The sequence below is a fragment of the Quercus robur genome, chromosome 3 (genome assembly GCF_932294415.1).
Source record: "Quercus robur chromosome 3, dhQueRobu3.1, whole genome shotgun sequence".
NCBI classification, from domain to species: Eukaryota; Viridiplantae; Streptophyta; class Magnoliopsida; order Fagales; family Fagaceae; genus Quercus; species Quercus robur.
In genome coordinates, this window is record NC_065536.1 from 60,217,323 (window position 1) to 60,242,511 (window position 25,189).

At 34.5% G+C, this 25,189-nt stretch overlaps 2 long non-coding RNA genes and 1 pseudogene across 2 annotated transcripts; 1 reads left to right on the forward strand and 2 right to left on the reverse strand.

Annotated features, from left to right (window-relative positions):
- Window positions 1–659: 659 nt before the first annotated feature.
- LOC126718667 (uncharacterized) lies at window positions 660–2,001 on the forward strand. Its single transcript, XR_007653007.1, has 2 exons — window positions 660–938; window positions 1,308–2,001. It is a non-coding gene; the product is annotated as an uncharacterized LOC126718667 (long non-coding RNA).
- Window positions 2,002–2,205: 204 nt separating this feature from the next.
- On the reverse strand, window positions 2,206–3,081 carry LOC126719879 (binding partner of ACD11 1-like; annotated as a pseudogene).
- A 193-nt stretch (window positions 3,082–3,274) lies between these two features.
- On the reverse strand, window positions 3,275–4,785 carry LOC126718666 (uncharacterized). Its single transcript, XR_007653006.1, has 3 exons — window positions 4,542–4,785; window positions 3,691–3,902; window positions 3,275–3,579 (listed from the first exon to the last, which is right to left on the reverse strand). It is a non-coding gene; the product is annotated as an uncharacterized LOC126718666 (long non-coding RNA).
- Between the last annotated feature and the right edge of the window lie 20,404 nt (window positions 4,786–25,189).

A 25,189-nucleotide genomic window follows, 5' to 3' on the forward strand; every position in this document is an offset into this window, starting at 1 on the left:
AAACGCCCCAAAAAAGAGAAAAAAGTTGGTTTAGAACTTTTTCCTTATTTTATTTTGGTTTATCACACATTGGGTCCTAAGTGACATGATTCTTTGTGTGCATGTGTTTCTAGGGTGAGGTGTGTGTGTGTGTGTGAGTCTCTTTTTCTTGTTTTTATTTTAGGAGTCACCACTAACCATTGATTTTGTATTCGATGTGGTTGGTCACCTGTTTATCTAATTCTTTTTCAATCACCTAATTAACTAAACCAATTTTAAGGGTTTATTAATTGAGGTAAACCAAAAGTCTTGAACCAAAAATCTTGGACTTGGAAGTTTGATTACGTTTGGGGAAGGTGTTAGGCACCTCACACCACCTATCTAACGGATAGAACCCCATTTGAATTTATTTCAAGCGTTATCTTTTTAATGAAGAAATAAGATACCTAGCATTTTGGTTTTTGGAAAAGTTTTGTACAAACAATACACACACACACACACATATATATATATGAGATGGGTTCAAGTTACACCTGGTGTAACTCTAAAGAGTTATACCTTTTTTAAGCCATTAGATTTAAGTAGATCCAACGGTTAAAAAAAAACTCCATTATTACAATATGTTTATTAAAATGTCATTAATTATCTTCATTTATTACATTTTAAATCTATCTCTGAACCCAACCAAAAAAATAAAAACGTCTTATCTCTCCCTCTCTACGTTTGGTGTTCAAACTGTTAGTCTCTCTGTTTCTCTCTCTCTCTATCTCCTCCTCCATTCCTCCTCCACCACCATTGTTCCACCTCCACAAGTTGCCGGCAGAGAGAAAAAAAAAAAAAAAAAGCCGAATTGTTTTTATTTGTGAGTACTCTCTTTCTATTTTTCCTTTCTTTTCTGGTGTGAGTGCATTTTTTTTTATCTGGTCTGACTCTCTCCAGAACTCTACGTTGCTTTTCTGGTATGTTCTTTTCTGATCTTACATTTTTCTTTGGTGATGGTTGTTTTTTTTTTTTTTTTTCAAATACTCTGGATAGTTGAATAATTTTGGTAGCTTATGCTGAATCATTCATTTATTTAAGTAGTCTATTCATTGGTCTATTGGTTGGTTGTTAGTGCTTCGTTTTCTATTACTTGATTCATTCATTTTTCTTTGGTGATGGTTTTTTTTTTTTTTTTTTTTTTTAAAAGCGTTCTATGTGTATGATCAAATGCCGCTTAGAAGTTCTTATCTTTCTTTTCCTATACTAATTTTGTATTCCATATGGGTTTTCTACATGTTATTATGTAGTGCTCTAATGAAGCCATGCTGCTCTAATTGGGTTTACAGGTCCTTTATCCGCAATTGGATCCATACTCACAGGAATTGACTACATAGGTCTAGGCCATGTGATGGTGTTTGCTAATGGGGGATTACTCCCAAGCTTTGGAAGAATTATCAAGAGAGCAATAAGGTTGGAGACACGAAAAGGCAGTCACGGGGTTGCAATTGCATATGTTGATGTGGTTAGCACAATCATCTTTCAACATTTGAGTTTAACACTTGTGCTAGGCACCCCTAAAATATTGCAGAAGAGATTCAGTGCAAAGGGGCTGTTATAAAGCAAATGTTCCTCAAAAGTATGCCAGGAGATGAGAGGATTCCTATAGTGCTCATGGATAATGACATTATTTCCCCCCTCTTTTATAGAAAGAAAAAATAAAATAAGATTTGAATTTTTCCTTTGATTGTCCATTTACTTGGCATTGTTATGATTCAAACATATTTCACATTTTGAGAGGAAAAAAAAAATTAAAATGGATTTCAATGAACAACTTTTTTCTTCTATTAGCTGCCAATCTTATTGAGCAGGTATGAAATCAAAATGTTTCTCCTGGAAAATTAAGTACCCCATTGATGTTACCATATGATGAATGTAAGGCTATGAACATTGTTGATTTGTTATACTTTAATTTCTTGTAATGACTTTCTATGATTGTCAAACAACTTTCTGTGGTGGTGATTGTGTCTGGTTCCATGCTAATCATCAGCACTTTTTTTTTTTTTTTTTTTTTTTTTTAAATCAAGATGAATTTCATTGAAACACAATAGAACCACTATAAACCAAGTCTATGTTTGCCTGAGGCAGGGGGTAACACTATAGCATATGAGCTATGACAAATTGATACAACCTTTTAAAAAAAATTTGAAGAAAACAATCCACAACTGTTCCTCCTAGCCATGGGGATTCTAATCAATCAATAATCTAATATTTCATTTCCTCTAAATCACAAGATATTATGATTTGTATTGACTAATCCAAAAAGATTCAATCTAAAACTGAACTGTTTCCACAACAAGACAACCAATAAGAAAGGTTGTTACTTATGCCAAAAAAATAAAACTATCTATTTGTATACAATATCAAGGGTAAAGCCAACTATAAGAGTTGCTATAGCATCAATCTATTTGTTTACTACCATCAGTACCATGGCTACGAAAATCAGCTACAGCTTTAGCTGCACGATTCAATGTGTCTGAAACCCAAAGTGCTCCTTTGGCAAAGTAAGTGTTGTTGACTACAGCATGACCAGCTGCAACAGCTGCCTTTCTTGTAACCATTGCCGCTACTACAGCTGCTGTCCCAATGATTGTGCAGCTGACTTGGTGATTTCTGAAACATGGAATTTTTTGTCCACAGACTTAACAGTTTCCATGCCAACATGAATTTTATCAGTGAGTCCAATTCTATCGCTAAGCTCAGCAATCTTGGCTGCTGCAGTAGCTGAGACTCCATGGTACTCATCAAAAGCTTTGGCCTTGATTAATGCGTCTTTGCCTAGAACATATCCCTCGGCTAGCATTGTTTTGACAACTTCCTAAGCTACTGTTACAGCTTCTTCGGAGGTGGAGACACATTGTCCTGTGTGAATAACCTGCTAAAGTGTTAGCTCAAACAGAACAATAAAGTTAAAAATGCAAATTCAAACAATAAATTGTATATGTATTTAAAGAATTTTTATTTCATAATCTGGCATTATGGATAATATACCTGCAATATGAAAATTTTATAACTCAATGAATAAACTATCTTGGAACTCCATGACCAGACATTATCTTGCATTTCCTAACATAAGAGGATTCAGAGGCAGTGCAGTGCAGCTATACTAATGCAGTGCAGTAAAGTGCAGTAAACAGAACAGTGCAGAACCACTAATGCAATAACTTAAAGCAGCTATACTACCTGTTATTTAGAACCACAAAGAAAGATAGATCATCCCTAAGAAATTGTTATTAAAAAAGCAAACACACAAAGCTGCAGGTACCCCCTCAAAACAAGAGGTGAGCAGTAGAAAATCGAAAAAAATGAGGCATATGTCCTTAAATAACAGTATTCCAACATACGTCCTTAAAAACACACTGTTAATGACATTAAATTGAAGCAAAAACAGTATTCCAACATAGGTCCTTAAAAAAACAAAACAAAAAACCAAATAAAACTATTTCATCATGATTAACAACATAGGTCCTTAAACATAGTTCCTTCAGCTACTTGGACTCAATATATATATTAATTCCACCAAGGAATGCTCATTTTGTGATTCTCTTCAGCCACATGTATCTAAAGTAGAACAAAAAAGGGTATAAGTAAATTTGAAACATGAGATATATATTATTACAATAAAAAATTCTTTTAAAAAAAAAACTCGAAAAATGTAATGAAAAAACTCACTTTATGCTAAATCATCAATATCATTGTCATCAACCTCTGTAAACACCACTCCCACTGCAACCCCGTAACTGCCTTTTCGTGTCTCCAACCTTACTGCTCTCTTGATAATTCTTCCAAAGCTTGGGAGTAATCCCCATTAGCAAACACCATCACATGGCCTAGACCTACGTAGTCAATTCCCGTGAGTATGGATCCAATTGCGGATAAAGGACCTGTAAACCCAATTAGAGCAGCATAGCTTTATTAGAGACACTACATAAAAACATGTAGAAAACCCATATGGAATACAACATTAGTATAGGAAAAGAAAGATAAGAACTTCAAAGCGGCATTTGATCATACACATAGAACACATTTTTTTTTTTTAATAAAAAAAAAACAACCATCACCAAAGAAAAATGAATGAATCAAGTAATAGAAAACGAATCACTAACAACCAACCAATAGACCAATAAATAGACTACTTAAATAAATGAATGATTTAGCATAAGCTACCAAAATTATTCAACTATCTAGCTCAAGTTGCTCTATTCAATATGGTCGAATATATTGGAACTAGCATAAATTAAACAAAATTTATACTGTATATGATGACAGTCAACAGTTAGTACCAGAAAAACAAAACTGCAAAGCCTATGAAAAGCTTAGGCACTTCAACTATAGATTAGATGCTAGAGTCTTTGAAAAAAAAAAAACAACCATCACCAAAGAAAAATGTAAGACCAAAAAAGAACATACCAGAAAAGAAACGTAGAGTTCTGGAGAGAGTCAGACCAGAAAAGAAAAGAAAAAAAAAAAAAAACGAGCACTCACGATAGAAAAGAAAGGAAAAATAGAAAAAGAGTACTAACAAATAGAAACAGTTCGGCTTCTCTTTTTTTTTTTTTTTTTTTTTTTGCCGGAAACCTGTGAAGGTGGAACAATGGTGGAGGAGCAACGGAGGAGGTGATAGAGAGAGAGAAACGTAGGTTTAGAATGTAGAGACAGAGACAAACGGAGAGACTAACGGCTTGAACACCAAACATAGGAGAGAGTCAGTAGATTTCTTTTGTTGGGTTTGGAGATAGGTTTAGAATGTAATAAATAAGGGTAATTAATGAGATTCTAATAAAAATATTTGTAATAATGAGGATTATTTGTTAATCATTGGATCTACTTAAATCCAATGGTTTAAAAAAAATGTAACTCTAAAGAGTTATCAAGTGTAACTTGAACCTATCTCTATATCTATATATATATATATATATACATGTGGAGTATTTATTTATTTATAATGTAGCATGTGAATATTAATCTCAAGAATTTATTTACAAGCAAAACCTCTGAAGTATATATATATACATAACATGTGAGAAACCTTTACCACATTGCAAGAAATGACAAATACAATAGCACGTGAATATTTATTTACTAAATAGTTAGCATGTGAATATTATATACTACACAAAAATTTATTACAACATGAAAATAAAAGAGAGATGAGGTAAGAAGAATAGCACCTTGTTGTCATCCACCACATTTTCTCATTTTATCATGCAAAAAATAACACAATAAAAATACATTAGTTCCTAGAAAGAGAAGAACTAGGTAAGCTTGATTGATGCCTATGAGTTCAATGAGATTGAACCATAGGCACAAATCTCTAAAGATATAATCCTAAGAAAATTTTTTAACAACAATGCTAAGAAAGAAATGCATGGATTATTTTGAAAACTATTTTTCTTTAAAAAGTATGCTCATTTTGTAAAAAGAGTTCTTTTATACTTTTGAAAACGTTAGCTTTTGAGAAAATAGAGTTTTGGGGGGAAAAACACTTCTTCTTCTTCTTCTTCTTCTTTTTTTTTTTTGAGAAATGGTTTTTGACAAAAGAGAGAAAGTTTTGGAAAAATATTTTCATCATTTTTTTTAGAGAAAGATTTTTTTTTTGAACGGGCACAATTTAATAGGTTATTTTTGAAAAGTTTTATTATTTATTGAGAAAAGTTTTGTGAAAAAGGTTTATTTAGAGAAAGGAAATGCCAAGGATTTTTTTTAGAGGGAACTCGAAAATTCTATGCCATCTTTTAAAATTTATTTTGAAAACCATAAAAAAGATACTAACTTTTAGAAAACAAAGAGAAAGAAAGTTTTAGAGGAAAAAAAAAAGAAAAAAAAAGAGCTTCATGGATTTTTTAAAGAAAGAGGGTTTAAATTTTAACAAATCCCATTATTTTTATTTTAGTGACACAGGGTTTTTATTTTGTTTTTGAAAAGTTTCATGGGTTCTTTTTTTTTTTTTTTTAAGAGAAAAGATTTGAATTAAAATCCCATGATTTTTATAGTGGAAGGAAACTTATGTTGAAAACATTTTTGTAGGGAAAATTGAAAGCTTGAAAATGTGTTAAAAACACAATAGTGGTTTAGACCCCCAAATAAAAGTTACGGCTCAATAGATTTTACACTAACTTAGTTTTAAGTGCGGAATAGCATAAATGTGAGTGGATAAACAAACAAGCTACTCTAACACATATTCATATAATCACAGCAGTAAAATGAAATGTAAATTAGTAGGGAAGAAGAATGCAAACACAGATAACACACCGATGTGTTATTGAAGAAGAACTCGGCGAAAAACCTCTCCGCCGCCCTCTAAGCGGTAATTGATCTACTAGACAATCAGTAGGGATACATGGGTTAGCAAGAGACCCTCCAAGCCTAATCTACCCGCTATACCTAAGCCTTCCAAGCTCCTACTCCAACAAGATTTCTTGGAACCATGTCTTGTCTAGCTTTCTAGATCCCGCACCAAGCTCCATGTTGCATCTCCAAAAACACCTACTACACTAAAAAGGTGTGGATTGTGTTTGGGTACAAATCTCCTCTCAATGTATGATAATGGGAGAGGGGAGGAGAAGAGGTTACAATGATTTCTTACTAAGGATGAGTAGCTCTCTCTTAAAAAGATGGGTGTGTGTTGTAGAAAACCTATCTAGAGTTTTTCTCTCTAAATGGCCTCATTTACATTTGTGGGTAATGAGGGTATATATAGTATGGGTGAAGGGTAAGAAGTCACTCTTAAAAATCCTCTAGGCAGAATGTTTCGTGACTATCTCGCGGGAATTCCTTACCCGCGAGACACTCGCGAAAACAACAGCTTGGCATGACTCTTCAGCTTCCAATCATGTGCTTCTCACGTGGCTCTTTTACGGTTTAGTTTCTCGCGAGCTTCTTGCGAAATCCACTGATTCTTCACCAACTTGATACTAAACCCAATATAATAAAATCCCACAAAATACAAGGAATAAAATTAAAGCAATTACAACACTTTTTGTCATGGAATAAAGCCAACATAAAACATAGTTGTAAATCACAACTTTACAATCTCCCCCTTTGGCTATTTCGAGACAAAACACCCTATAACAGACTTTAGACTTAAACGTGAGTTTGGGAACAATGGCAAAACTTACTCACACCTAAATCTAGAAGCTGTGATGAAACTTGGAACATATGTACCTGTAACCTAAAACACTTGCACAAAACACATTAGACCCTCAAGGTAAATCAAGTGATAAAAGGACAGGTATAATGTAACAAGTAAATTACGATCAAGTAAACATGTTGTGAAACATATGAACAACCTGATCATACACAAAAACAGTCATATAAAAATGACTACAATGATCATATAGCAAATCAAATGATCATCCAAACGTGCAACCAATAAAGCATAATAGCATAAAGATGAATGCATGTCCAACACACGACCAATGCAAAATACATGAAGTATATGCATCTAGGAACAAGATCCTACTAGGGCACAAGAGCATGATGCGATGAGAGCAGTAAAGTATAGATGATACTAAACATAACTCAAAGCACCATAAAGCAACGAGAAAACAAGCATAAAGTAAAACAAAGTTTTCTCATAAAAGAATGTCTTCTCGCCCTTTGTATATGCATTCCCCTATGACTTTCTCCCCCTACGAATGTGCAAGAGGTAGAATTACTCCCCCTAAGAGTGTGCACAAGAATCATATAGAAATGACGATACAAACTTGCATACTCTTCGGTATACTCTCCCCCTTTTTGTCATGAATAGACAAAACAATCAAGAGGAAGGAGGGAAATAAAAGAAAATATGAGCAAGGGTATGATGCATGAGGGGTGCAAAATAAAAGAGAAAATGAAGCGAAAAACGAAAAACAAAGACAACTTAAAACATGATACAAAGCATAAAGTATACATGACATGCTAAGGATGATGGAACATGATGTAAACCTAGGCATGACATAGACACAAGAACATGTTATAAGAGCTAAAAGGTCTAAAAGGACTTAACTAGCATGAGTGAAGTGCAAAACATGTCAAGTGTTAGAGTGTGTGCAGCAAAGTGCATCTAGTGTGCATGTGAGATGCATAACCAATGCATGAATAAGCACTCACGAGGCAAAGTGCATAAAACACAATACCAATGATCAAAACATGATAAACATGAATAATTATGGTGATTCCCAAAGTTTGGTACTCATCGGAGTCCAAAACAACAACAAAATGCCAGTTAGGTATTTTATCAAACACTTAGAGTGCACACACTACACATGTATGTTAAACAATGCATGAACATATGAAAATCTTGCCTAAATACATGTTATTTTTGCCACAAGGGGCCAGCATCCAAAGCAAATCATCATTTAAAACAAAGCCCAATAAAAAATATTGACAAAAAATAAGTTTTCTAACTTCCATTTGAGAAAATCTCAACTATGAACATAAAACCCCCAAAGACATAATCTAAGGATCAAAATCAATGAAAAGAGGTAAAGATTACCTTAGAGATGTTAATGGAATGAAAAACACTTGAATTTAGTTGGGTTTTGATGTAGAAACATTAAAACAAGGGTTTGGGAGAAGATGGGAGAAGTTTAAAATGAATGTCCCACGAAATGCCCTTTAAAAGCTAATCTGGAAATTTTCGCTAGTAATTTCGCTGGTTAGAATTTCGCGAAATTTCGTTGGTATTTCGCGAAATTTCGTTGGTATTTCGCTAGTAAGCCTTACTCATGAAACAGTCGCGAAATAGCCGCGAAACTCTCTGTGTAAAGCTGAAAAACTTGAGAATTAGACCATTTAACTCCCAGCTGAGCTTACACATGAAATGGGTCACGAAAACACCTAGAAAGCATGTTTTTCACACAAAAACAATTTAGAAAACTTTGAAAAAACATGGGTGATACAAATCACTTCCAAAAGCAAACAAAAAGAACAAAGATCTTTTTGGTTTGATCCACATATGGTTGAGCACACACATATCACATTTGAATATGTACAACCACACAAATGAAATAAACATTTATTGAACATTAAACTTGTGTGTTGCATGTGTGGATCAAGTGTGGAATAGTCCTTAGACTAGAGTGAAACTTCAATGATCAATTCAATCAAGTTATACACAACTGATACAAATTCAAGTAGTCTATCTCAATTATAGAAATGAGCATATATGACCTTCCACAAGAGAATGATTACAAAATTTAGAAGCTTTTCATTTGGCTTTTGCATAATTCATGACATTTGATCATTTTTGGATTATACATCTCTTTTTGAAATCGGTACTTGAAATTTTTGATATTCAACATTGTGATTTAGCCATTGGCTTTTTGAGCACTATACATTTCAATTTAAAAGATCACTTTCCCTTTTTCCTAGTCAAATACTAGTATGTGCGACTGGCTTTTGCAGCTCATAGTTTCTTTTTCATTTTGAGATTTACATTTGGTGAGCTTTATTTGCAAAAACATAAAAATAAAAGTGCGAAGATATATAGGCACAAGTTTATGCAAGTATCAAGACAAACAGGACTATTGACCAATCATTCATGACAAGTTTGAAGATCTATTTACAACAATCACACATCGATTTCAAGATTTCTCCTACAAAGATATATGTGCATACATAACAAGCAAAACTCGTAAATGCACTACGCCATTAGTACGAAAGTACTAGGCCAAACTCACATGAGATATGTGCTTAAACATATACGATCAAAGTTTTTGAATTTTTCACTTTTTATGTGGTTTTGGACTTTTTACTCACACAAAACTAAAAAAAAAAAAAAAAGTAAGGTCAAAACAAAAGCAATGCATACAAAAAAAATGCAAGATGCACAAAATGCATAAAGATATGACATTTAAAGCATGATGGGTCCTACAAAGATTGAAGAATTAGATCAAATACCAAAAGAGCAAAAGCTCAACCATAGGAACCCTTCCTTATCCAAACACAACGATTGTTCGAAATGAGTGTCTCATGAGAAGTGAGACGAGGGTTGGGAGAATGAGAAGCGGAGATGCACTTAGTCAAGGAGTTAAGAGCATTAAACACTTTCTTTAACAACATGCTATTATCACTCAAATCCAGTTTATCCTTTTTAGTACAACTTCTAAGAAGCTCAAGTTTCTCTTTTCTTTTAATTCTTTTAAGAGCTTGAAAATTAGAGGAATGAGATCTTAGATGACCAAAGGCACCACAATGGTGACAAATAATGTATTTAGGTCCACTAGGCCTTTTGAGAAGGGATTTAGCAACATAAGTTTGTTCTCTCTTTAACTTGGGGTATTGGGGTCTTATGTGACTGATCACACCACAATGGTGGCAAGTAGGAAAAACTTAGATCCACTCAATTCCCTAGGATAGGACCTAAATAGAGGCTTAGGTTTAAGAGCCTTTCTCTCCACTTTTTGATTTCTTTTGTGTGGAGGAATGTACACCGATTTGTCTTTTGAGGTAGAACACACAATAGGCACACAATCGGGTACCATAACATGATTGCAACATATATTTTCTTCCGTTTTAGCAATAGGTTCAGTAATCAAACACTTGGCATGCATCTTAAGAGATTCATTTTCAGATTTAAGATCATCAACAAGTTTGTTAGACAAAACAAGTTTAGCATCCAAGTCCAAGTTTAAACATTCAAACTCTTTCAGCTTTTCAAGAGAATTTTCAGCAAGCTTTTTATACTTTTCAACCAATTTATTGGATTCATTGAGCTTAGCAATTAAATCATCCTTTTCACAATGAAACTTGCTCAAATTCTTATGAAACCTCTTAGCTTCTTTCTCCAAGAGTTTGTCAACAACACTCATAAATTCAACATGTCATCAATATTATGAGAATTAACACTCATAGAGGCATTTTCACAAACACATGGCATGTTACAATCAACAATATCCATAGAAGCATACAAAGCATTATTCATGGCAAAACACACAAAGGGTCAAGGATCACACTTAGGTAATGAAACCAAAACAAGTGTACCCACTCTGATACCAATTGAAAGCTCGAAAATGTGTTAAAAACACAAAAGTTGTTTAGACCCTCAAATAAAAGTTACAGCTCGATAGATTTTACATTAACTTAGTTCTAAGTGCGAAATAGTGTAAATGTGAGCGGATAAACAAACAAGCTACTCTAACACATATTCATATAATCACAGTAGTAAAATGAAATGTAAAAGAGAAGGGAAGAATAATGCAAACACAGATAACACACTGATGTTTTATCGAAGAGGAAACCGAAGAACTGGCGAAAAACCTCTCCGTCGCCCTCCAAGCAATAATCGATCCACTAGACAATCAGTTAAGATACAGCAAGAGACCCTCCAAGCCTAATCTACCCGCTGTACCTAAACCCTTTAAGCTTCTATTCCAACAAGGTTTCTCGGAACCGTATCTTGTTTAGCTCTCCGGATCCCACAATAAGCTCTATGTTGCATCTGTCATCCTTGGCTTCTTCCAATGCTTCCCAGCAACACCAAAAACACTTAATACATTGAAAATGTGTGGATTGTGTTTGAGTACAAATCTCCTCTCAAGGTATGATAATGGGAGAGGTGAGGAGAAGAGGCTACAATGATTTCTCACTAAAGATGAGTAGATTTCTCACTAAAGATGAGTAGCTCTCTCTCGAAAAAATGGGTGTGTGTTGTAGAAAACATATCTAAGGTTTTTATCTTTGAATGGCCTTATTTACATTTGTGGGTAATAAGGGTATATATAGTATTGGTGAAGGGTAAAAAGTCATTCTTAAAAATCCTCCAAGCAGAATGTTTCGCAACTATCCCACGGGAAGGCTTTACCCGCGAGACACTCACGAAAATGATAGCCTGGCACGACTCTTCAACTTCCAGTCATGTGCTCCACACATGGCTCTTTCGCGGCTTAGCTTTTCGTGAGTTTCTCACGAAATCCACTAATTCTTCACCAACTTAATACTAAACCCAATACAATAAAATCCCACAAAATACAAAGAATAAAATTAAAGCAATTGCAACACATTTTGTCATGGAATAAAGCCAACATAAAACCATTTTGAACAAAAAAAAATTTCCTTATAAAAGAGAAAGAGTGTTCATGGGTTTTATTTTCAAAAAGGTTTGGCTTCCAAAAATCCCATGAATTTTAGAAAAAGAAATGTATCTTTTAGAAACTTTGCTCATTCAAAAAATTTCTTCTTATTATTTTTTTTAAAAGAAATTCTTGATAGGCCACAAACTGAATGACCCCTTATGATAGAAATTAATTAATTAATTAGCCAAGTTATTAATTAATCAATTTATCATGCAAACGCGTGGTAGCACAAACAAATCACCAATAAACTAAATATGTAGCGGAAAATAAATAACACGGTGATTTGTTTACGAATGGGGAAAACCTAACGGCAAAAATCCCACCGGGTGATTTTCAGGTGAGCACTCCCGAAACTCCACTATTATCACAACAAGCGGTTACAAGTAAAGGAATCTAAGTACCTTACCAACCTACAGTTGAACTCTTACCCCAATACCCAATTGAACTTGTTCTGTAGTGACAGTTCTCATTTCAGATGCACAACTCCCAGTACGTGACTAACCAATTGCGCGGATCCTAGTATGTGACTTCAATCACCAACTAAGAAGGTTGTTGGTTGCAAAGTTCTTCAGTTCATCCAAACGATGAAGATCAAGAAAATGCTTGGTCACAAAACCCTACAGTGCACATACACAGCAACTTCTTTAAGAGAAAGAGATGAACTAGGGCAAAAACTTCGTCTCCGGTCACAATTTGCTTGAACAGAGTTTGCTCAAAACTTGTGCAACTTGTGAACACTTTGACGACCCTTAAACTGATCCTTTTATATGTCTAGGTTTAGGAGAAAAGAAGGCCCAAAGACATATTCATGAATCCTAAGAAAATCATATTGAAATTCTGAAAATCTTAAACCTCGATAGATAGCAGGTGTCGAGCAGCTGTCCAGCAGGTGTCGAGCACACCGAATAAAGAGCAGCTTCCTTAAGCTCAATAGATGCAACTGTCGAGCTTTAATGATTTTGCACTCTGAACTTGTTTTCTTGAATAGACTTGAAAGTTTCAATACTTAATCTTGAAACAAGGTTTCTTGAAGTATTTTAAAACATCCTAAATCTACCCAAATACAAGTAAAGTACGTTTTGTCAAAGGATAAGCCAATTACATAAAATCATGAGATATGTTCTTAACAAGTGAAACACATATGTCCTAACAATTCCAACGTGGTAAAAGAAAAACATTTTTTTGAAGAAGAAAGATAGATTTTTTAGGAAAAATACTCTTATTTTCAGGTTTAAGAAGGAGAAAAAGTTTTTTTTTTTTTTTTTTGGGTTAAGATCATTTTAGAAGAAAGGAAAATGTTTTTTAAAAAGGATTTTTAAGAAAATGGTTTTGTTTTTGAAAATAACTTTAGAACTGGAATAGAGTTTTTTTGAAAAATCATTTTCTTTTGGAAAAGCAAGCTTTAAAAATTTGTTTACCCAAGCTATTAATTTATGGCAACAATGTTTATGAGAAAAAGTAAAGAGAAACAATATTAAATAAGTGCTATAAATTAAAAGACAATAAAATAAAGTGCAATATAGTAAAGGAAAGTAAATAAAGTTGCTTGGAATTTAAATGACAAGGAAAGTAAAGTGCTTGAAATTTAAATAACAAGGAAAAGTAAATTGCTAGGTGATAGGCCACAAACTGAATGACCCCTTGTGATAGTAATTAATTAATTAATTAGCCAAGTTATTAATTAATCAATTTATCATGCAAACGCGTAGTAGCACAAACAAATCACCAATAAACTAATAATGCAGCGAAAAATAAATAACACAGTGATTTGTTTACGAATGGGGAAAACCTAACGACAAAAATCCCACTGGGTGATTTTCAGGTCACCACTCCCGAAAGTCCACTATTATCACAATAAGCGGTTACTAGTAAAGGAATCCAAGTACCTTACCAACCTACAATTGAACCCTTACCCCAATACCCAATTGGACTTGTTCTATAGTGATAGTTCCCCTTTCAGATGCACGACTCCCAATACGTGACTAACCAATTGCGCAGATCCCAGTACGCGACTTCAATCAACTTCTAAGAAGGTTGTTGGTTGCAAAGTTCTTCAGTTCATCAAAACGATGAAGATCAAGAAGATGCTTGGTCATAAAAGCCTACGGTGCACATACACAACAACTTCTTCAAGAGAAAGAGATGAACTAGGGCAAGAACTTCGTCTCCGGTCACAATTTACTTGAACAAATTTTGCTCAAAGCTTGCACAACTTGTGAACACTTTGACAGCCCTTAAACTGATCATTTTATATGTTTAGGGTTAGGAGAAAAGAAAGCCCAAAGACACATTCACGGATCCCAAGAAAATCATATTGAAATTCTGAAAATATTAAACCTCGATAGATAGCAGGTGTCGAACAGCTGTCAAGAAGGTGTCGAGCACATCGAATGAAGAACAGCTTCCTTAAGCTCGATAGATGCAGCTGTCGAACAAGTGTCGAGTTTTAATGATTTTGCACTCTGAACTTGTTTTCTTGAATAGACTTGAAAGCTTCAATACTTGATCTTGAAACAAGGTTTCTTGAAGTATTTAAAACATCCTAAATCTACCCAAATACAAGTAAAGTGCGTTTTGTCAAAGGATAAGCCAATTACATAAAATCATGACATATGTTCTTAACAAGTGAAACACATATGTCCTAACACTAGGAATTTAAATGAAAAGAAAAGTAAATGATTAGAAATTTAAATGAGAAGAAAAGTAAACGACTAGAAATTTAAATGACAAGAAAAGTAAATGTTCATTGGAAAAATTAGGGTTTTTTTAGGGATTTTTTCTAAATAAGCTTTAATCTTGTTCAAGACCTATGGGTCCTTTGTCAAAAAAGAAATGGGAGTTCAAAGCCATCAACCATTTTTTAAGACAACATACCCATATTGTACTTTAGACAAGGTTTAAAACCCATCTAGGAAAAATAAATAGAAAATCTTTTTAGGTGAGCAATATATATAGAACAATAGAAATAAAGAATGCAATAAATAAAGGGGATGAGGATGAGCAAGAATGTAAATGGGATGACAAGTAAAATAAAGGAGGGGATCGGGATGAGCATAAATGTAAATGGGATGACAAGAAAATAAAGGGTGGATGGATATGAACATAAATATAAATGTGTAACAAATATAACAAAGTAAATAAAGGGGGGATGGGGATGAACATAAATATAAATGGGTAACAAATATTGCAAAATAAATCAATGAACAATATAGTAAATGGAATAACAATAATGTTCCTAGATCTTCTAAAAAAAAAAAAATAATAATAATGTTTCTAGATGCCTAGAAGAGATGAGACTCCTTCCACCTCAGGGTACCTCTCACATAATGTCTAGGTGAAGGTTCAATACCCATCTAGGAACCCACAATATTATATAGCAAATAAACACCAACAACAAATAGAATATGAACAAGGAAATACAGAGACAAATACAAACAAATAAAGAACTAGGAATTTAAAGCAAAATATTAAATAGACAACAAATAAAAAGAGCAATTCTATATCTGGAATGTATGATATTACAAAGGAAAAAGGAGAAAAGGAATGGGTGTAGCTATATGGAATCTACCCTATCCCTATACAACTTACCCACTTACCAAAAAGATTACAAAAAAAAGGAAAGGGTGTGAGATTTTGGGCCGGGTTTCCTAAAGAAGGAAGAGAGAGAGAGAGAGAGAGAGAGAGGATTGGGCCGGGTTTTCAGAATTTTTCTATGGTTTTCTTCTAATTTTCTAGTATTTTTTTCTCTCTTCCTGGTCTTTCTAGTCACTAAAAATCTTTTTTTAGAAAAATGGGGAGGGGGAGGGGGAGGGGGAATATTTATAGGGAAAGAGGATTGGGGTTGACGCTATGTCCAGGACACCATCACATAGCCACCTAAACCATCCCATGGCCTCCTACTTGTACTCCAAGTTTTGGTTATTTTGTCATTTTTTCAGTTCCTAGTCCAATATTTGCACTGCTGTTTGGAGGCTCTTCCAAGCTCCAATTTCTTCAAATTTTATATCCCTAGAAATTTTTGGATGTCTAGTTTCCATAGGCTCTGACCTTACAAGATTTGGAGCTGCAATTGTCAAGATATCACATCTAGAATGGAAGTGACGCAGTGCAGAAAAATCTGTGATGATTTTTCTTGAAAATTTTGTTTCTTTCAATCTGCGGCAGATATCGTCAAGCCCTTTTTGTGAGAGTTATTTGAGACCTCATACTTCAACCTGGTTCAAACGGATTGCTCCAATTCCTACTCAATTGATACAATGTTTTATGTAAAATTGGTCCAAAAATAGCATTTTTGACCTAAAAAAAAGTGAAGCATTTAATTAGGTTTTTGGAGTTTTATTAATATCTCATCCATTTTAACTCTGATTTTGACCCATAAATTATCTTTTCGATGGGAAAAATATGACTTATGAGATGGTCCAAAATTTAACTTGATTGAACGGTCAAATCAAAAAGTTAACTTTTTTACCGCACCAGGTTTCTTAGTCTTAATTCCTATCAGAAAAGTTTTAAATGTTGCAACTTTTTGATTCACCATCTGATCGTGTTGAATTTATTTATTGCCTTTTTTGTCTTTGAAACTCATAATTTGCACCTTTTTTTTGAATTTTTTTCTTTAGATTTTGATATTTGTTTTGACGCATTAATCGAGTCAGACAAAATATAGTATCAAGAGCTGCCCTTTCTTTGTCTAATATTTATTGGCACAATAAATATTGGAAAGAGAATTAGAAATAGTATTTTGTCCCACTCGATTTTTGCGTACGTATTTTAGGACCAAAATCGAGTTGCTTCAGACAAATGAAAATATTGACAAAAATTGAAAAATAGGATAGAAAGAAATCTTGATGAGCTTATTGATTGTTCTCTTTTCTTTTGAGCTCTTTTTGTTTGCCTCAGTTGCAAGTGTCCCTGTCAATACCGTATTTTGTCTGGCTAGATTCACACGTCAAAACAAAGACCAAAAAAATAAATATAAAAATTGAAAAATGTGCAAAACCATGAATTTCAAGGCCAAAAAGGGTAAAAATAAATACAACATTATTAAGTGGAGGATCAAAAAGTCACAATATTTGAAAAATCCATTTTACAGCAATTAGAACCAAAACCCTATCTAGGTATGGTAAAAAAATTGACTATTTGATCCAATTGTTGAATCGTGTTGAATTTTGGACCGTCTAATAGGGCATATTTTTCCCTTTGAAATGATAGTTTACAGGCCAAAATCAGAATTAAAACAGACGAGATATCACCAAAATACCAAAAACCCTAATAAAATCTTCGTGTTTTTTTTTGGAAAAACTAACAGTTGTTTACTTGACTTTATGCAATAAACTATATTAATTGGGCGAGAACTGAAACAAGCGGGCTAGACCATCTTGAATAACAAGGTATTAGCTAATTTTCATCAAAAGGGCTTGAAAATATCTGCTCTGGATTAGAAGATATGAATTTTTCAAGAAAAAGCGTCACAGAATTTTTCAGCACTGTGTCACCTTCCTTCCAAGCGCAATATCTTAACAACCGTAGCTCCAAATCAAATGAGTCTAGGACAGTTGGAAAGTATACATCCTGAGATTTTTGAGCTTATAAAGTTTGAAGAAAAATGGAGTTTAGAAAGGCCTCCAAATAGCTACGTGAAGATCGGGCCAGAAATCAGAAAAGGACAAAATAGGCTAATATGGTGGCAAAAATGGGAGGCTAGCATTAGTGTAACATGTTACACTAGTGCTAGCCACCCCTTGCCTTGGACTCTAGTGTAACATGTTACATTATTGCTAGCCTCCCATTTCCTCATTTCCCCTATAAATACCCCCCCCCCCCCAATTTTGTGAAAAATCATGTAGAAGAAAATATATGAAGAAAAAGAGTGAAAAATAGAGAAGTAGGGAGAAAAAAGAAAGAAAAAGCGAGAAAATTCTGGAAAAATAGTCTTAGAAATTTAGAAGGAAAAAAAATCTCTCTCTCTCTCTAGAGGAAACCCATCACAAAATAGCCTCATCCATTTTTGTTTGTAATTTTTGTGGGTAAGGCTATAGGGATGGGTTAGTTTCTTAATAACTACACCCATCCCACCCTCTTCATCATTTTGTAAACAACATTTCATATATATCAAATCTTTCTTTTTATCTTGCTTGTTGTTCATAGTTGCTTTATTTTCCCATGCTCTTGTGTATATTGTGTTTCTCTCTCTCTCTCTCTCTCTCTCTCTCTCTCTCTCTCTCTCTCTATGTTCATATTATTGTTGTTGGTTTGTGTTATTATTACTATTTCCCTAGATTGGCATTGGACCATCTCCTAGGACTTGTATGGGAAGTACTCTTAGGGGGGGAGAAATCTCATCCCACCTAGGCATCTAGGGATTTTACTATTATTGCTTTTAATTTATGTCATCCCATTTACTTTCAAGCAATCCCCATCCCCTTTTATTATATGTCATCTCATTTACTTTCAAGCAATCCCCATCCCCTTTTAATTTATGTCATCCCTTTAATTTCTTGCAAATCCCCTTCCCCCCATTACTTTATTGCACTTATATATGTATGTATGTATGTATGTATGTATGTGTTGGAGCATTTTAATAATTAATTAATTAAAATGAATAAATATTACAACATAAATGTAAAGATGTAGGAGTGAATATGGAAGATGAGGAGTTAGTGAAAATGTTTAATCCCACATTGAAAAGGAGAGAGACTATTTTATTCCTTTTAATTTTGGTAATTAATGGGCTAATATGAATTGAATCAAATATTGGGCTAGATACGTGTGCAAAGGGGAAGTGAAGGGTGGAGGTATCAAAAATCGAAATGAATCAGTCTATTGGATCCTTCTACTTGAAAGCCCATTCAGAATAATTACCATATCCGTTGGCGAGTAAATGACCCGAATTAATACTCCATTTTTATTATGGAAAATGAAAAGCCATTAACCCACTTAATGGACTATCCAGTTGGGCCTTTTCATTCTTTAGAAACTCTTTATCTCACCATTAATTGTGTAACTCTAGCCCATCAAAATAATATCCAGCAATTAATCTTGTAACACCCACTACATCAGAATAATAGACCTAATTAATCAGATTAATTTGGGTAGTAATTTCATGTGGCCCATTGAGCCTATAAATAGACTCATTTAGACTCAATTCAAGTTATTGCAATATACACTAAAACAAACAAAGAGGTTCTTGGCAAGGAAGGGTGTTCTTTCTGATGGAGCTTTAGGCTTGAACACTCTGTGTAGAGGTTGTTCTAGCCATACGACACTAGTTAGGCTGTTGTATCCTAGGAGAGACAAGTCAGAGAAGGCCTGCACCGGGTTACAAGGTTTAGCCAACCAAGGGCTTGAATCTCCTTAAGAAGAGCGAGTATCACGCCTCAGTCCAAATAGTGTTGTGTATTTTTTCTAATATTCAAATTAATAATATTCAAAAGTATTATTCAATTTCTCTTTGTGCTATTTCCATTATAATTGTGTTTGCACCAACAATTTTTATGGAGATTCAAAACATGGAGCCTACACAAGAGAAAATAAATGAGCCTGTTGGAGATCTGAACAAGCCCTTTCACTCATCTCAACAAGCCCTTTCCTTTCAAGTGGTGGAAAGGAAAGGTCCTCTTCTACTTGAGTCTTCTCAAAGTCGCCTACATCCTCACTGACAAGAATCCATCAAAGGTTTCTACCGATGAGATGAGTGAGGAGGAATTTAGTCTCCATCAAGAAAAAATAGATAAGTATACAAAAGATGAATATAATTGTCACTCTTATCTTTTGAATTGTCTTGATGATCATTTCTATAATTATTATGATACAACTTATAATTCTGTCAAGAAAATTTGGAAAGTTTTACAAAGCAAGTATGATATCAAGGAGGCTGGTGCGAAGAAGTATGTTGCTACTAAATTTTTTCATTACCAAATGGTGGATGGAAAATTGATGGTGGGTCAAGCACAAGACTTCCAAATGATTGTGGCAGAATTGAGATCCAAAAGCATAAAGATTGGAGACAATTTGATGGTAGTTGACATAATTGATAAACTACCACAATCTTAGAGGAAGTTCCAAAAGACTTTGCAGAACAAACAAAAGGAGACATCCTTGGAGACTTTGATCACACGCATCCGTGTGGAGGAGAAGGCTAGAGGACAAGATGCACTTAGGACACAAGAGAACAATGGTAATTCCATCACAAAGGTAAACCTTATTTCTGCCAATAATAATATGCCCAAAAATCATTTTCCTAGAAATGGTCAATTAAAGCCTAAAAAGAGAGCCTTTAAAAATAATAATAGACCTCAAGGAAGGAGAAACCCGAATAAAAATTACAATAAGAACTAAGGACCCCCTTCACAAGATCAATTTAATAGATCCAGTTTTGTCTGTGGCAAGAATGGGCATATTGCTCGATTTTGCAAATTTTGGAAACGTGAATCTATCTCGTAGGCTAACGTAACCAAAAAGCCTTTAGTGGCTTTGATTATGGGCATCAATATGGTGCAATATGTTGAAGGGTGGTGGGCAAATTCTAGTGCTAATAGCATGTCTGCTATGACAAAAATTTGTTCAAGTTGTACACTCCTTTAGTGTCTATGATTATAGGCATCAATATGGTGCAGTGTGTTGAAGGGTGGTGGGAAAATTCTAGTGCTAATAGGCACGTCTACTATGACAAAAATTGGTTCAAGTTGTACACTCTTTTTGAAGAAGAAAAAACTGTTATGCTTGGTGACTCTAGCAAAACCAAGGTTCTTGGGAGTAGTGAGGTTGATTTGAAATTAACTTCTGGACGTGTGCTAACATTGAAAGATGTACTTTACACTCCGTAAATGAGGAAGAATTTGATGTCAAGTTTTTTGCTTAATAAGGCTGGCTTCAAGCAAACTATGGAATCTGATAACTATGTAATCACTAAAAAGGGATTATTTGTGGACAAGGGTTATGCTTGTGATGGATTGTTTAAATTGAATGTTGAGAATAATAAAGCATCCACTAGTTCAGTTTATATGCTTTCTTCAAATTAATTTTTGGCATGCTAATTTGTGTCATATAAATAGTAGATATATGGGGATCATGAGTAGTTTAGGATTAATTCCAAAACTGTCAAAAGATCTTGAAAAATGTGAAACTTGTAGTCAAGCTGAGATTACAAAAAGGCCTCATAAAAGTGTTGTAAGAAATACCGAATTGCTTGAGTTAATTCACTTTGATTTATGTAAATTTGAGGGAATTTTAACTCGTGGAGGAAATAGATATATTATCACTTTTATTGATGATTTCTCAAAATATACAACTATTTATTTGTTGAAAAATAAAAGTGATGCTTTTGAAAAATTTCAAGATTTTTTAAAAGAAGTTGAAAATCAATTCGGTAGAAAAGTAAAAAGAATAAGAAGTGATAGAGGCCGTGAGTATGAATCAAGTGCATTCAACTCATTTGTTTAGTCTTTGGGAATTATCCATGAAACTACTGCACCATATTCACCTGCTTCTAATGGTGTGACTAAAAGAAAAAATAGAACTCTAAGTGAGTTAACAAATGCCATGTTAATTGAATCTGGTGCACCTTTACATTGAGGTGAAGTTATTTTAACTACATGTCATGTTTTGAATAGGGTGCCACTTCAAAAGTCACAAACCACACCTGTTGAGATGTGGAGAGGACATAATCCAAATTTGGGATATTTGAGAGTTTGGGGTTGTCTTGCTTATGTAAGGCTTACTGACCCTAAAATATCTAAATTAGGTATAAGAGCTACTACCTGTGCTTTTCTTGGTTATGCGATTAATAGTGCAGCCTATAGAATTTTTGATCTTGAAAACAAAATTATTTTTGAATCTAGTGATGCAATTTTTCATGAAGAAAATTTTCCTTTTAAATTGAAAAATAGTAGGGGTGAAGAAAATATTTTGTCACAACCTAGTTCTTCTACTTCACATTTACAAAATCAAGAAAATTTTGAAATGGAACCTAGAAGGAGTAAAAGAGCCAGAGTTGAAAAGGATTTTGGTCCTGATTATTATGTTTTTAACATTAAGGAAAATCCCTAAAATTTAAAAGAGGCTTTAACATCACCTGATGCTATATTTTGGAAAGAGGCTGTAAATGATGAGATGGAATCTATTATTTCTAACAGAACTTGGAAATTAGTAGATCTTCTACCGGGTTGTAAGACCATAGGTTGTAAATGGGTCCTTAGAAAAAAAGTTGAAATTAGATGAATCAATAGATAAGTTTAAAGCTAGACTTGTTGCAAAAGGCTTTAAACAAAAAAACTGATCTTGATTTCTTTGATACATTTTCTTCGGTAACAAGAATTACATCTATTAGACTGTTAATTGCTATTGCTACAATTTTTGATTTGACAATTCATCAAATAGATGTAAAAACTACTTTTCTAAATGGGGACCTAGAGGAAGTGATTTATATGGATCAACCTGAAGGCTTTGTAGAGCCTGGACAAGAAAGTAAAGTATATAAGCTAACTAAATCCTTATATGGCTTAAAACAAGCACCAAAACAATGGCATGAAAAGTTTGATTCCTGCATGATTGAGAATGGTTATAAACCAAAAATGAATGTGATAAATGTATTTATTCTAAATCATGGAATAATTTACATGTTATTATTAGCCTCTATGTGGATGATATGTTGATTTTTGGCTCAAATATGCATGTTATAAATGAGATGAAAAATATGCTTAAAAGCCATTTTGATATGAAAAATCTTAGTGAGGCTAATTTTATATTAGGTGTGAAAATTACAAAAACATGTTGATATCGTATTTTGTCCGCTCTTAATTTGCGTGCCAGACCCCAAAAAAACCCCAAAATATTATTTTCTCTCCATGGGGCTGCGAGAACATACAGAATGACATGGCGCAACCTGTTCGAGCATCGGAGCTCCCGAAGTGCCTCTTTCAACTAAAACAACCAAAATGCCCTTGGTCAACCCTAGGTTTGACCGAATGTCAAGCGAGGTCACAACCCTCACCAAAACAACATTTTTCATAGTTTCACATCAAACCCGACCTTCTCAAAGATTTTTAACAATTTCGACCAAGTTTGACTCAAAGTCGATCTTAGGTGGGACCAAAAATCCTAATTTTGATCTGGCTGTCAGAATGGGTTGAAACCAATGCCATTGTGAAGATTATCAAATTCTCATTACAATGACTATTCTTGGGTCAAAATCGGAGTTAGAATGGTCAAGATGTCACGAAAACCGGGATAATGCACTGATCAATGCACCACTAACTTTTGAGAGCCATAACTTTTGATTCGATTGTTGGATTTTCAAGATCCACACCTTTTCAGAAACAAGAAGTCAAGACCTTTCCAGACATGTCAAGATCAAACCCATCCAAGGCCTTTTGAAGGGGGCGGCCCTTCGTCTCGAAATTTGTGCCGGGGCTATAAAAAGCACTAGGCATCCTTCAGACTAGAAGAGGATCATTCTTTTCCTGAGTCTGTTCTCTACCTGGTTTTTCTACACATTTTCCCCTTTCTTAAACGTAAAAAAAACACACAAAAAACACCCAAAAAACACATCAAAGCTTCTTGATACTTCTCTCTTTAGCAAAAACACAAGGTATTGTTCTTATACCCAATCTTCTTTTCCTTGGTTCTATACTTTGGATTTGGGGTTTAGGGGTGTGGATGTAGCTTTTTAGCTATCATCCACACCCCTACCCATCTAAATCATTTTCTAGCATTTAGTTTCCTCTTTTATGCCTTGATAACATGATTTATTGCTTTCTCTAGTGTGTTTCTTGCTTTATTTGTGTTTCTAGTTTAAATCTCTTTACTTTTATTCTTTTTTGCCATGTTTCATGCTTAGATCTACATCCTTACATGCTTATGTGTTTAGATCTACATGCTTTAGGTTTTATGTCATGTTTTCCTATGTCTTATGCCTCTTTTGTTCTAGGTTGATGTTAGGATTACATGTTCACATGTTTGTATGATGTTGTTGACTATGCCTTGCTTGGATCTATGTGTTTCATGAGTTTATTTCCATGCTATATGGTTAGATACTTGTCATCACATGCTTATATGCTTGGATCCATATTCTTCCATGTCTATGTGTTAAGTTTCTACATGTCTACATGCGTGTTTCTATGCCTATATGTTTAGATCTATGTTTCCACATGCTTGTGTACTTAGATCTATCTACGTGCTTTATACTATCTTCCATGTGCTTGTGCACTCCATGCCATGTTTGTGTGCCTAGATCTAAGCTATTTTTGTCATGCCATGTGCTATTGTAGCCCTTTTGTCACTTTGTCTTTCTTTTTGTGTTTTGGCCTATTGGTTTGGACCTGATCTAGACCCTATGGTCTTTGCCACTATCCGTCCACCTTGGCCCACATCAAAGGGTTTGGATCATCCTTATTTGCATGGCTATGCTTGCTTGCTTCTATGCTTTATACTTGTGATAGCCTCTCTTGTTCTAGGCTTTGCCACGCTTGACACCCTTAGTGGGTTTGTGATTGTGTGGTTACATCCGATGCCCATGAGGCCTTGTTCGGATGTAACCATTTGGGATGCATCACCATGATGTTGGTCACTCTGTGCATACCCTTCCCTTTTTTCGCTCCGCACGATGCTTTGCTTGCCATGCTTCTTTGTGCCACCCGTTGGCTTTCTTTGCATCTTTACGCGCTTGCTCATATGTCCATGTATGAATCTTGCTTGTTAGTGTGTCATCCATACTTCAACACAATGAAGCTATGGACATCCGATCCAAACCTACATTTGTCCCTCTAGGACACCACCTTTTGTTTACTTTCTTACCTGTTTACCTTTCTGCTTGTTTGCTTGCTGTCTTGCTTCGTTGCTGGCCATGCCTATCATGCTTATTCACTTTCTACCTTTTCATATGCTTTGAATATTTTCCTTCCATTGCTTATCTACTGGTTTTTTGTCTTTGCCTTTGCATGTACACACATGGAGCGAGGACGTTTGGAGCTAGGGCATAGTCTCCCAGGCGCAAGCAAAAAGGGCACAGATGCAAATATGTAGAGATAAACTAAGCGGCATGTTCAGTAGATTTAGGAGTTTAGCCTTTCCTTTTGGGTTATGTACTCTTTTAAACCCCCCTTCCTCCTCCCTCG